General features: G+C 45.0%; 1 protein-coding gene across 1 annotated transcript in view; it reads left to right on the top strand.

Moving 5' to 3' along the window:
• The first annotated feature begins 11,274 nt into the window (after nucleotides 1-11,274).
• GLT8D2 (glycosyltransferase 8 domain containing 2) overlaps nucleotides 11,275-13,864 on the top strand; it is a 44,617-nt gene continuing 42,027 nt past the window's right edge. The window contains exon 1 of the mRNA XM_042947562.1: nucleotides 11,275-11,518. The gene's annotated coding sequence lies outside the window, so the exon portion shown is untranslated. The remainder of the gene's footprint in view (nucleotides 11,519-13,864) is intronic.

The following is a 13,864-nucleotide window of genomic DNA, read 5'->3' as shown; positions in this document are numbered from 1 at the left end:
CAATAGTGTCACCGTTCTGGTTAGTGGCTCTGAATTTTTCTTGGCCTTGCCTTTGTGGTCATAAGAAGGTTGTTGCAGCTCTGGGCATTATGTCCTCACATAATCATGTCCGAAGATGTAAGGCAGGAAGACAGCCAGGATGGGGAAATAGAACTCTCCTTTTACAAGGAGAAAAAGCATCTTGCCTGGAAGCCATCTAGCACACTCACCCAAGGGTTTCATTGGCCAGAAGTAGGTCATTCAGTATATTAAGATTACATTCACTATACTGACAGAAATACCAAAACAATAATGGCTGTAAAAGCTTATATTTATCCCATAGAAATGAATTTTACAGGTAGCAGTCCAAAGCTGGGAGGCATGGCAGCTGTATTTCACCAAGTCCTCACGAATTTGTAGACTCTGTGGATTGGAATTTGTGGATTGGAATTCCTCCTTCCAACTCATGGTCCAAGATGGCTGCTCCAGCATCAGCTATTGAATCTACATTCCAGCCAACAGGAAAGAATGAAGGAAAGGAATATTCCCTTCTCAAGAATACATTCTGGAATTGTACATATTATTTCTGCTTACATCCCATGAGCCAGTATTTGGCCACAAGGCCATGACTAGTTGAAGAACGTCTGGGAAATGTAGTTTTTATTTGGAATGGCCATGTTCCCAACTAACGTTCAAGGTTCAGAAAAAGAAGAAGAGAACAGACTTTGGGGGTCATCTTCCAGGAGGGTAGCTACAGGAGTTTGGGAAAGTAGTTTCGTTTTGTTTTGTTTTGTTTTGTTTTGTTTTGTTTTGTTCTGTTTTGTTTTTTGAAGAAACAAGCAAAGGAGAATGAAGTGGGAAATGAAAGTTGCTCGAGCTAACCAACCAGGCTTGCCTCAGGGAGAATTGACATTTGATGGAGCAGGATGCTGAAGGATCAAGAAAAGATGGATTCAGAAGTATACATAGGGGCACCTGGGTGGCTCAATCGGTTGAGCAACCGACTCCGGCTCAGGTCAAGATCTCACGGTTTGTGAGTTCGAGCCCCGCATCGGGCTCTGTGCTGACAGCTCAGAGCCTGGAGCCTGCTTCGGATTCTGTGTCTCCCTCTGTCAGCCCCTCCCCCTGCTCACATTCTTTCTCTCTCAAAAATAAACATTAGAAAAAAAAAAAAGAAAACCAACTCTTCTTGTTGGTTTTAAGTGCCTAGGGAAATGAGAAAATTAGTAGACCCAATATTTTATTTGTTATACTGTAATTTGAATCGTTAGAAACATTGAGAATTAAATGTTTGAGTTTGGGGGTTTTTGTTTTGTTTTGTTTTTGTATAAAACTTAATCGAGGGTAGTTTGAACAGTGCTTACCTTCCTGTCCGTCATATAACTTATTGTACAGAGGGAGCATTTTTTCCATGCCTTGGCAAATTGTCATACTCCTTTCCAGATTTGGATCAGCTTTCTGTATTTTATTCTTTGCACTTCCGATGTCATGAAATATCTTTGAGATGACAGATGATTTTTTTTTTTTTATCCATGTCTCTTCCCTTGGAACATCTTCATTCTTTCCTGCACGGCTACTCTCTGCGGTTATGTTCATAAATTTACCCTTACTAAATTCTTCTGGCTGCATATCCAGAGTGGAATAGTGACAGAGTGACAATGTCATCCCACAGCCAGCTGTTTCTTCTCTATCTCCATTTACCTTTGACTTGAACTTCACCCTCACCACTATTGCTTTTTGTTTCCTTGCTACACTATTATCTTTGTTGGCAATGCGATTATCCTTTTTTTTTTTTTTTTTTTTGTAAATATCACAGGTGTTTACCACTGGGAATGAAGGAGACAACATGACCACATGCTTTGTTGTCTGTGCATAAACTGAATAACAAATTCCAGTCATCTATTGACTGGCTGACTGACAGAGAATGACACGATTGGTCACAGATCATGATTTGGATCTGTTACTTGCATAGTCATTTCATGGACTAAAAAGCTAGCGGCAAAATTTCTACTTAGGCAGGTACTCACAGTTAAGGTACTCGGGTAACAGATTTGAACTGTGAACTGTATTGTTGAGGGCCTGATGTATGAAACCAAATGATTGATACTTGAAATTTGTGCTGTCGCCATGCAAAGCAAGGGCTATGCTGCACGTAGGTGGTGTGTGACATGTAGTGAGCACTTAGTACATAGTAGATTGTTTTATTTGCATCATCTTTGTCATTTTCGTTACATTACTACCGCTTTTACTGTTCCTTCTGAGCTGCAGGCCACTGAGGAGTCAGCCAGGGAGGGAGGGGCTGATGCCGGGAGGTGGCAGACAGCTCTGTGTTCTCAGCCAAGAGTGTGAATGGCCACGTCCAAAGGATACCTTAATCTCCACTGAGGATTCAGGCCAAGGGTTTATTGGCAGAGGTCTGGGGAGGAGTTTTGGGGAGTGCCAGTAGGTGGGCCGGACTCAGCAGAGAGGCAGGGCAGGCACTGCTCCTGAGATGAGAGAAGCAGATGGTGTCTGAGAGGTCTGTTCACAGATCGCAGGGCTCCAGCCACGGGTCTTGGCTAGGGCTGTGGCCAAGGCATGGGAAGGGCAGCTGGCAAGAGCAAGGCAGGACTCTAGGCCAGGTAGTGCCCACACCAGTTACCGGAACAGGCAATTGGTGCGCGAGTCGGGGAAGGAAAGCACTCCTCTTGTGCGAAAGAGGGCGAAAGAGGCCCATTGCAGGTGCAGTGGCTGTGGCTTGGTAACAGAGAAGAGCCCAGAGTGCCTCCTCTTGGGACAAGAAGATGACCCATCATTGAGCCCCATCAGGAAAAAGTGAGGGAGCCGAGGCTCCTTTAGTTCGAGTTCCTGCCCCACGTGGGTGATCTTGGAGCCCAGCCCTGGGAGACAGAGGCAATAACAGAGGCTCTCAGCCTGACCCAATGTAGTGATTCATTGCTGCTATAGATTGCTTCTTCCTTTCCTTCTAGTCCTTCTATCAGCCTTAACAGATTTTATCTAAGACCTTATCTACCAAGTAGTACACTCAGCCAAGGCAGGCCCTTTGGGTAAGAAGGAATGACGAACATTTGACTCTCAACTAATACAAAGTAAACACGGAGTGAAAATGACTCAGATATACTTTGTGTGAACTAATGATACCACAAATGTAAGATGCATACAAATCACATAGGACTGCTTGTGGGCGTATAACTGAAACCGGACCAAAGTGACGTACCCACATAATGGTTTATTTTCCTCATACAGTTAGATGTTTCAGAGTACTTCGTTCACAGCTGCTATGGTGAGTCCTGGTGCCATCGGGGACTTAGGCTCCTCCTATGCTCTTGCTCTGCCCTCCTTAACATGTGCAGGGCTGCTGAATCCTACAACATCAGGGGAACCTACCCACATTGTGCAAGGATATTTTCCATTTGCTTCTATGTACCTACGCTCCACTCTTCTTCAACTTGTTCAGTGTCCTGAGAGGCTGACTTAAAGATAATTATGTCACTGGAGCTCCCCTGCCCTCTGATTTCCAGTAGAGTTTGGCCAGTGGGGGGCACCACCAACAGGAGATTGTAAACTTGGGGTAATTAGCCTTCTAGTCGCTTTCGTGTGATCAGTGCAGGCTGCTCCTTTTCCAGTCCTGGAAACCCCTCCTTCCCTTGCCCTTCAGAGTTACAGGTGGTCATAGCTCCCTAACTGCACCCTTTCTTAACCTGTGTTTCCTTAATACCGACCTTTCCAAATAATGCCCTTTTTTCAGAGTCTCCACCATTAGTTTGGAGAGAGCCATCTGTGTCCTGCCAGTGCTGGAAGCCGAGCTACCCAGGCTGAGTGGCAGGGCCCGGGGTTTTGGACGGATCGGTGACTGCAGGGTCACCACCCACAGTGAAGCTTCTTGTCCTCCCGCTTTTAGGTAATTCGGCCTTAAAACTACCTGGGGTGTTGTCTGTTGGGGAATTGCCCTCGGCAGGCCCCCTGGGAAAAGAACCATTAGGGAAGAAAATAAGGTTCGGCAAGAAATTGTGCGGCCTTACGTTTAGCCCTTGCCATCCCCTATGGAGACTCCTCTACTTACAGGAAAGATAGCCTCATACATTTGCCAGCAAAGAGGGCCTGTATAGGAGAGACGTATGGATTTTGAAAGCCTCACTCCGGCAACTAAGGAGTGTATCTCTGGGCACGGGTGACTTCAACCCCTAGGCCCACCTGGCCCCCCAGGAGGCATTCCAGATGATGACTGAACCTAGTCGGTTAAAGTACAGAATGGTTCATTGGTTCCTAGGTGCGTTGTGTCTCTGAGAATGTATAAGGCGTGGGTTTCTAAGGCCCTCTTGGCCCCCCTCCTGGCACCTCGGACCCAGGCAAACACTTCTGTTCCTCAAAACCACGAATGGTTCAGGGAAACAGCTAAGAGGTCATGTCCCTGTAGCTGTTCCACTTGAGGTGTTGAGAGATAAATGACAATTCGTGAAAACAGCAAAGTAAATACTTTATAAATTATAGATAAACATAGATATATAATGAAAACAGTAAAAGAAATTAATAAGCAAAGGGCAGGAGGGAACATTATGACAAAACAATCATGTTATTCCTTATTGGGTGATTATACAAAGGAACAATTTTAGAATTGGGTAATGTTAGAAAAACATAGATGGCGTATGTTACAAGGAAATCACTCGCATATATAATGCCACGTTTACTGCAATAAATCGGCCAGTTCAACACACTGCTGTTGTCTGTGTCCATTTTTATTTTAGTTTTTTATTTTAGTTTTATTTTATTTTCACCGACGCCCTTCTTCCTTCGGGAACCCCTGGTTGCTGGAGCTGGTCTCCGGCACGCCAGGACCTTGACTGACTCAAGACTGCAGTCTTGCATATGTGGTCATATGCAGCAGCACAGTGTGGACCTCTTATCCCCAGAGCTTCGAGATGGCCACTCCACCTCCGGGCATCCAGGTTGGACTTCAGACAGGAAGAAATGGCAAAAGGCACTAAACAGCTCTTTGCCAGGAAAACGGTAGCTTTTTAGGAAGTCACAGACAGCAAACTTCCTTCTGCTCACCTGCCATTCTAGCTGCAGGATGTCTGGGGAGGTAAGTCTTCTTTTTAATATTTATTTAGTTTTGAGAGAGAGAAAGAGAGAGCAAGAGCACAAGCAGGGGAGGGGCAGGGAGAGACGGAGACAGAGGATCCAAAGCGGGCTCCACACTGACAGCAGAGCCCAAGGTGGGAGCTCGAACCCAGAAACTGAGAGATCATGCCTTGAGCTGAAGTTGGACGCTTTACTGACTGAGCCACCCAGGCGCCCCTGTAGGGATATTTGTAACTGGGCTATTACTGCCCCAAGTGAAAGAGTGTTTCTATTTCAAGGAAAGAACAGAGAGGGTTATTAAGTAGGCTACCAGAGTGTTTGCAACATCGTATAACTCTTTTGGATTTTTTAAAGAAAAAGTTACAAATAACTTACTCTTATAATTCCTTTCCCTAGTTCATACCTTGGGGTGTCTTCATCTAATGGTAAAAATACACCAGTCTCCCATTATTTGCAGTTTTGCTTTCCGAGGTTTCAGTTACCCTCAATCAACCACAGTTGGGAAGTAAGAGATCTCCATTCTGATGACAGAGGGCACCGTAGCCGAAAACTATGTCACACTTCCTGCGTCATTCACATCACTTCGTCCATTTCATCTCATTACGCAGGCATTGTGTCATCTCACATCAGCACAAGAGGAAGGGTGAGTACAATATGAGATATTTTGAGAGACCACATTCACATAGCTGTTATTACAGTAACGTGTTGTAATTGTTCTATTTTATCATTATTGCTATTAATCTCTATGCATAATTTATAAATTAAACTTCTGCATAGGTACATATGCAAAAAACGTAGGGTTTTGAAAACTATCCATGGTTTGAGGCATCCACTGTGGGCCTGGGGATAGATTCCCCGAAGATAAGGGGGGACGGCTGTGATAACTTCCATGTGTTGAGCCCTCACTGAGCCCTTTACGAGCATGACGTCTTTTAACCCTCATACGAGTCCTTGGAGGCTTCAGGAAATTGAAGGTGAGATTTTGAGTAATGTGTTCAGTATAAAGTCTGAGCTAATAGTTGGGTCTGTCTGTCTGTCCCCACAGCCCATACTGGTAGCCACTGCACTTATCAGAGTATCCCTTAAAACCTGTATCTCTTTCTGGTCTCATTTCTTCTCCCAGCGAAGCATCTGTGCACACAGTGTGGAAATCAAGGTCATAGGTAGTAAGCCTCTTGCATCCTTAGAACATGGCCCACTGGAAATAAAGGAGACTGATTCCAAAGTTGGAGACAGTAAAGTGTCAGAGAGAAAGGGTACGAAGAACAATAAGAGAGATTTGGGTCCATATGGAAGTTAATATGAGTAACAAACAGAGCCTATGAAAACAACATAATTATTATTTCAATTGTGAGTCTCCCTCTGGGCTACTTTGGTTGTCATACTCTCCGAACCTGCTTATTCACCAGCTCTCACACTGTGGCAGGCATTCTGCTAAGTGGATCAGAGGTACAAAAGGGGGAGAAAACCCTGTCTTTGGAGGAAACTGGGAGGGGCAGGAGTCAGTTTGGAGGGCTTTCCACCACGATGCCGTGGGACACGTCTGATGGACTGTCCTGCTGCTCCTAATGGCAGATGATTTTGGAAGGGCAGGGGGAAGCCCTGAGCCAGGAAATACGTTTGCCCAAGTGAGAGCCAGGAGGACTGGAGCAGGAGTGCTTGACGGCAGTACTCTGTGCTGCCACGGAACCTTCTCACTCCCCCCAGGTGATCCGTGCATCCAATGTATCTGCCACAACCAGAGACGAATACGTCACAACCATGTCTGTTAGCTAAAACACTGAGTAAAGTTGTCCCATAAAATAGAGTACATCTCCTTGAAGTGAAAAGAGGAATAGCATAATGTCAAGCCTGCTTCAGAGAAAAATGACACACTTCCTGGATTGTGTGAGGGCTTCAGGATAGGAGGATGTAAGGGAACACCACCAGGGCAGCGGATAATTCCCTACCAACAGCCAGGTAAGTGGAGAATGCGAAAACAGTAGATGTGGTTTAACCCTTCGAGTTGCAGCCACAAATCCTAGTACAGTAAAACCTTGGTTTGCGAGCACAATTCGTTCCGGAAACATGCTTGTAATCCAAAGCACTTGTATGTCAAAGCAAATTTCCCCATGAGAAATCATGGAAACGCAGATGATTCGTTCCACAACCCAAAAACATTCATATAGAAATGATTACAATGCTGTAATATGATACAAAAAGTAGAGAAAATACAAAATATAAAGACAAAGAAACAAATTAACCTGCACTGACCTTTGAAAACCTCCGTGGCTGGTGAGGGAGACCTGGGAGAGGAGGGTTATTGTGCAGGACGACTTTCACTATCACTGTCGATGTCACTATCTATTGGCTCGATGGAATCTTTTTCTGCATGGGGGCCACTGTATATGCTCGCATGGATGTTGACTACAGTCCAGTGTTAACAAACTCTTGCCGTGCACTGTATTTAATGGAACTGGCAATAAGGCAGCAGAGGAAAGGGTCTCTCTCTGTCTGCAGGCAGCCTGAGCCAGGAGGAAGCAAAGCATTCCTAAGCTTACTCTTGGATGGAAAAGCAAAGGCCTGTCTTTGGTGCTTTGAAGTGACGAAAAATATACTAGTGCCAGTTGTGGGCACCTTCCAGTGTTCCGGAAAATCACTGATTTCTGCCAAACACCGTGGCCTGAGACCAAGCATCTGAGCAATCACCCACAATCTTGCAGCGAGAGAGAGAAGAACCATTGGCTCAGCTGTGATCATGTGACGTTCAGCATCACGGACTACTTGTATTGCAAGACACTGCTCTTTATCAAGTTAAAATGTATTAGAAATGTTTGCTCATCTTGTGGAACACTCACAAAACAAGTTACGGTCTAAGGTTTTACGGTATTTGGAACATGCCTCAGATAAGAAGCAGGTGAGAAGTGCTGACAGGCATTCTGGTCCTGGCTTCATCACCAACGTGCTTTGGGAACTTGGACTTTAACATGCTCAAAGCCTCAGTTTGCCTATCTGCAAATTGGGGCCAACAACATCTGTTCAACTTACCTGACAGCAATGTTATGAGAATAAAAACAGAAGATGTGCGGTTGCTTTGTCAATGTCCAACGTTCTGTACAAATGGAAGCTATTCCAGATATTCCCTCTCCAAGCTCAAGTCTGAAAAAACAAACACTAAATCCTTTAGAGATGCCTGTTTAATACAGTAGCCACTTGTCACATTGGCTATTGAGCACTTAAAATGTGACCTAGTGCAACTGAGGAACAGACTTCTAAATTTTACTCACTGTTAATGGATTTAAGTTGGGACACTGGTACTGGGTTCAGTTATCGGAAAGCCATTAAGTACGTTTGGAACATCCTGACTATGTGAGCCTACTTTTTAAACTGTAAATTTTGTGAAATCTAAATACATACCAGTTTGTGATGAAATTTAGTCTTTGAATTGAGATGTGCTACAAGTGAAAATACACACCAGATTTCAGACTTAATGCAAAAAAGAATGTAAACTATCTTGTTAATAATATTTTAGGGATGCCCGAGTGGCTTAGTCGGTTAAACGTCTGACTTCACCTCAGGCCATGATCTCAACGGTCCATGAGTTCGAGCCCTGCATGGGGCTCTGTGCTGACAGCTCAGAGCCTGGCGCCTGCTTCAGATTCTGTGTCTCCCTGTCTCTCTGCCCCTCCCCCACTTATGCTCTGTCTCTCCCTCTCTCTCTCTCTCTCTCTCTCAAAAATAAATAAATAAATAAATAAAATTTTACATTAATTACATATTGAAATAATATTTTGTATATATTGTGTTAAATAAAATATCATTAAAATTTTATCTCTTTGTACTTATCTTTCTTAAAAAATGTTTTAAGTTTATTTCTTTAATTTGAGATAAAGGCAGAGAGAAGGAACAGGGAAAGGACAGAGAGAGAGAGAGAGAGAGAGAGAGGGAGAGAGAGAATCCCAAGCAGTCTTGCCACCATCAGCACAGAGTCCAGCACGAGGCTCGAACCCACAAACCACGAGTTCAAGACCTGAGCCGAAACCAAGAGTGGGACGCTTAACCAAGTAAGGTTAAGGTGCCACCCAGGCACCCCTGTACTTATACTTTTTTAAATTTAAATTTTAGTTAACATTCAGCACAATATTGTTTTCAGGGGTAGAATTCAGTTACAACACATAGAGTTCACTTACATACAATACCCAGTGCTCATCACAAGTGCCCTCCTTAATACCCATCACCCATCTAGCCCATGCCCCACCCACCTCCCTCCATCAACCCTCAGTTTGTTCTCTATCATTAAGAGTCTCTTGTGGTTTCCTCTCTTCTCTTCCTCCCCTCCCTCACCTCCCATATATTCGTCTGTTTTGTTTCTTAAATCCCACATACAAGTGAATCATAAGTTATTTGTCTTTCTCTGACTGACTTATTTCACTTAGCATAATACATTGTAGCTCCATCCACATTGTTGCAAATGGTAATATTTCATTCTTTTTGATGGCTGAGTAATATTTCATTGTGTATATACACCACATCTTCTTTATCCATTCATCAGTCCATAGACATTTGGGCTCTCCTCATAGTTTGGCTATTGTTGCTAATTCTGCTATAAACATTGGGGTGCTGTACCCCTTTGAATCTGCATTTTTGTGTCCTTTGGGTTAATACCTAGTAGTGCAATTGCTGGGTCATAGAGTAGTTCTATTTTTAACTTTTTAATGAACCTCCCTACTGTTTTCCAGAGTAGCTGCACCAGTTTGCATTCCCACCAACAGTGCAAAAGGGTTCCCCTTTGTCTGCATCCTTGCCAACACCCGTTGTTTTCTTATGTTATTAATTTTAGCCATTCTGATAGGTGTGAGGTGATATCTCATCATGGTTTTGATTTGTATTTCCCTGATATCTTTTTTTTTTAATGCTTAGCCCAGCACTTGGCACATGGTTTTTCTCTCTCTCTTTTTAAGTTCATATATTTATTTGTTGAAGTAACCTTACGCCCAATGTGGCGGCTCGATTCACTACCCAAATGCCCTTCCTACTGAGTCAGCCAGGCACCCTCTCTTTGTACTTACCTTTTTAAAAAATATTTTTAATGTTTTTGTTTTATTTTTGAAAGAGACAGAGACAGAGTGAGAGTGGGCGAGGGGCAGACAGAGAGGGAGACACAGAATCCCAAACAGGCTCCACTGAGCTGTTAGCACAGAGTGGGACACGGGGCTTGACCTCATGAACCGCGATATCATGACCTGAGCCGGAGTCGGATGCTTAACCAACTGAGCCACCCAGAAGCCCCTGTACTTACCTTAAAGTGACTTTTAGAAAATTGAAAATTACATGAGGGCTTGCATGATGTTTCTATTGGGAAATACCACTTTATTTATTTATTTTTTTTAACGTTTATTTATTTTTGAGACAGAGAGAGACAGAGCATGAACAGGGGAGGGGCAGAGAGGGAGGGAGACACAGAATCGGAAGCAGGCTCCAGGCTCCGGGCCATCAGCCCAGAGCCCGACGCGGGGCTCGAACGCACAGACCGTGAGATTGTGACCTGAGCTGAAGTCGGACGCTTAACCGACTGAGCCACCCAGGCGCCCCGGGAAATACCACTTTAGAAAGAACCAGTGAGCAGGGGATCTTCACTTCTTTGTAGGAGCTAAGGACAGAGGTTGCGGAACTAAATTCCATGATCCCAGGCAACGTGCTGGCACCATTTCCTGGGTTTCTGAGAATCAATAGCAGAAACTGAACAGCCCAGAGCTGGGTGGGGTTGAGTCCCTGCCTGATTCCTTTCCATGTTCAGGCTCAAAACACGCCATCTTAAAACTTCTATTGCTATTATTGCCTTGGTAGAATGAGACCATAGCTGTTAGCTGGGCTTTAATTTGGGGACCACAACATTTTAATGACTGGGACATTCCAGGAGAAACTAGTGGCTGTGAAGATAGTCTTAAAATCAGTGTGAACTTAATTCTTCCACTTCTGCTCTTGCAAAGTTTACCTTAGGCCCAACGTGTGGTGGAAATTCACCCTCCAAGAGTCCGCTCTTCTCCAGGTTTGAATCGTTTCCTCCAGCACTGCCTTGTTTTCGAAACGATTTGCACGCAGATTGCCGGAGGAGGATGCGAGAGGAAGCCCGGCCGGGCGAGGAGCCGGCCTGCCAAGCACATCTGGAAGTGGTTTCAGGGGCCGCCTCACCCCGCAGCCAGCGCAACGCCCCGATTCCCAGCTGCTTCGCGCAGGGGTGGAAGAAACCCGAGCCGCTCCAAAGTCAACGCAAGCAAAGGGGGGGTGGTGTTGGGGGCAGGGGCAGGCATCCTCTCTTGGAAACGTAACATTGGCCTCGGGGCTCTCAGCGCTTTGGGCTTTCCAATGGGATGTTAGCTGCAGCTGAAGCAGCCCGGGGGCCAGCCGCGAGCGGAACGCTCTGCCCTGCAGCTCTTCTGGACCGAGGCGCCCACAGCCTGCCCTCACCGTTCACCAGGTAAACAGAAACTGGCACGCCGCGCGGCGGCCTCTCCATTGCAGCCTGGCCGGCCTGCAGCAGCCCTTTATTTCGCTATAGACTCAAGGACGTAAATCTCGTTGGCCTGTCCAACGAGAACTTTTCTTACAGGAGCTCCCAGCCAATGTTTGTAGCGTGCAGAGGGAACTTTTTCTTTTCTTTCCTTTCTTTCTTTTTTCTTTCTCTCTCTCTTTTTTTTTTTTTTTTTTTTGCCATTGCAGCAAATCCAGGATACTCAGTGTGCAAGTTGTTCACATGCTGGCTGGACTGTTTTTATCCAGACCTGTGTTGAACCCCCTTGTCCAGTGTGATTTACTATTTTCATCATATTTTAAGCATGGAAATCAGTGGTTAGGTAGGATGGGATAAATGCTAGTATTTAAATGCAGGTACATTTCTGAGCCACAAAAGATTTCAAAATATATATATTTTAATGTTTATTATTTATTTTTTGAGATAGAGACAGAGTGTGAGCAGGGGAGGGGCAGAGAGCGAGGGAGACACAGAATCTGAAGCAGGCTCCAGGCTCTGAGCTGTCAGCACAGAGCCTGATACGGGGCTCAAACTCACAAACTGTGAAATCATGACTTGAGCCCAAGTCGGATGTTTCGCCTAATGAGCCACCCAGGAGCCCCTGAGCCACAAAAGATTTAAATGAGCTGTGATTCACATTTTCAGAAGCTGTCATAGGAAGCTATTCATAGGTCCCCCATTCTAAAAAAGGAATTGGTAGTTGTGGAAGTCTAAGTGAGGCTTATTTATAAATGCAGTAATCATAGTGTTTGGGTTCAAAATGCTTTTTTAACATTCAAAAACTGTCTTGTGCTCACTTTATGAATGAATGTACACATTGGATAAGCCTGATATAGGCTGATATGCAACTTATGATATCAGTTAAGGAGGAATAGTTAAGGGGATGCCTGGGTGGGTCAGTCGGCAAAGCATCTGATTTTGGCTCAGGTCACGATCTCATGGTTCCTGAGATCGAGTCCCGCATCGGGTTCTGCACTGACAGTGTGGAGCCTGCTTGGGATTCTCTCTTTGCCTTTCCCCCAAGCACGCGCGCGCGCGCACACACACACACACACACACACACACACACACACACACACCCTCTCTCTCTCTCTCTCTCAAAATAGATAAATAAACATGAAAAAAAATTTACTTAAAAAAAAGGAATAGTTAACACAAGAGTAAGAAGAGAGAGAGAGGAAGAAAACATGATGCTATCTAAAACATGGTGGGGGTGCCTGGGTGGCTCAGTCGGTTAAGCGTCCGACTTCAGCTCAGGTCACGATCTCGCGGTCCGTGAGTTCGAGCCCCACGTCGGGCTCTGGGCTGATGGCTCGGAGCCTGGAGCCTGCTTCCGATTCTGTGTCTCCCTCTCTCTCTGCCCCTCCCCTGTTCATGCTCTGTCTCTCTCTGTCTCAAAAATAAATAAACGTTAAGAAAAAAAATTTTTTTTTTAAAAAAATAAAACATGGTGCTAGTCTTCTAGTTGTTTGGCCCCGTGTCGTTAAATATCCAAAGTGACATTGGCTGGTTTGTTTTGTCTTTTCCTCCACGTGTCTTCACGTTGCGTTTCTGTGCAGGACCCATTTTGGGTTTCACATTTTTGTGTAGGACGCATTTTGGGTTGCACAGTGGACTCCAGCCGTGCGTCGAATGCAGGTACATGTGGGGCAGGGCAGCAGGGGGACCATGGGCTCTGGCTCCAGGTCATAGAGTCAAATCTGCGCGTTGCCACTTAACAAGCTTTATAAGCTTTGGCTCGGAGTAGTTACTTGTCTGTGCCTCTATTTCCTCATCTGGAAAATGGGAATTAAGTGACATCGTGTGTCTAAAGGATGTAACACAGCATCTGCAGAGTAGTGAGGCCTCAGGGAAGGTTAGCTTCTCGGGCGGTGCTGATGATGACCGCGGTGATGACGAAGTGACCACGCGTCCTGTGTTGGGTGGCAGCCCAGCATTTGGCAGGTTGTTCCCTCTGATAGTCCAGTCTCCCAAGTGTTCCTCACTTCCTCATGTTGTTTCTCCAGGGTCCTGCTTTCTTCCTTCCTCCCTTCAAACACCTCTCTTTCTTTTCTTTTCTTTTTTCTTTTTTTTTTTCAGCCTGGCTCTTTTTATTTCTTCTTTGTTCTCTTTCCTTCCCGAGAGAAGCACAGCTCATTAAGCCATGGTTCTCATACTTTTCATTTCTCATTGCCAGGGAGCACGATACTAAATACTTCTTTTATTTCAGCATTTCCCAAAGAATGTTCTGAAGAACACAGTCCCATGGGGAAGATGCGTTCGGTGAACCATATCACACTCTGAGAAATCCCA

Source organism: Panthera leo, chromosome B4, assembly GCF_018350215.1.
Source record: "Panthera leo isolate Ple1 chromosome B4, P.leo_Ple1_pat1.1, whole genome shotgun sequence".
Classification (NCBI taxonomy): domain Eukaryota; kingdom Metazoa; phylum Chordata; class Mammalia; order Carnivora; family Felidae; genus Panthera; species Panthera leo.
The sequence above is the reverse complement of the archived record's forward strand: the minus strand, read 5'-3'. Positions and strand labels throughout refer to the sequence as shown.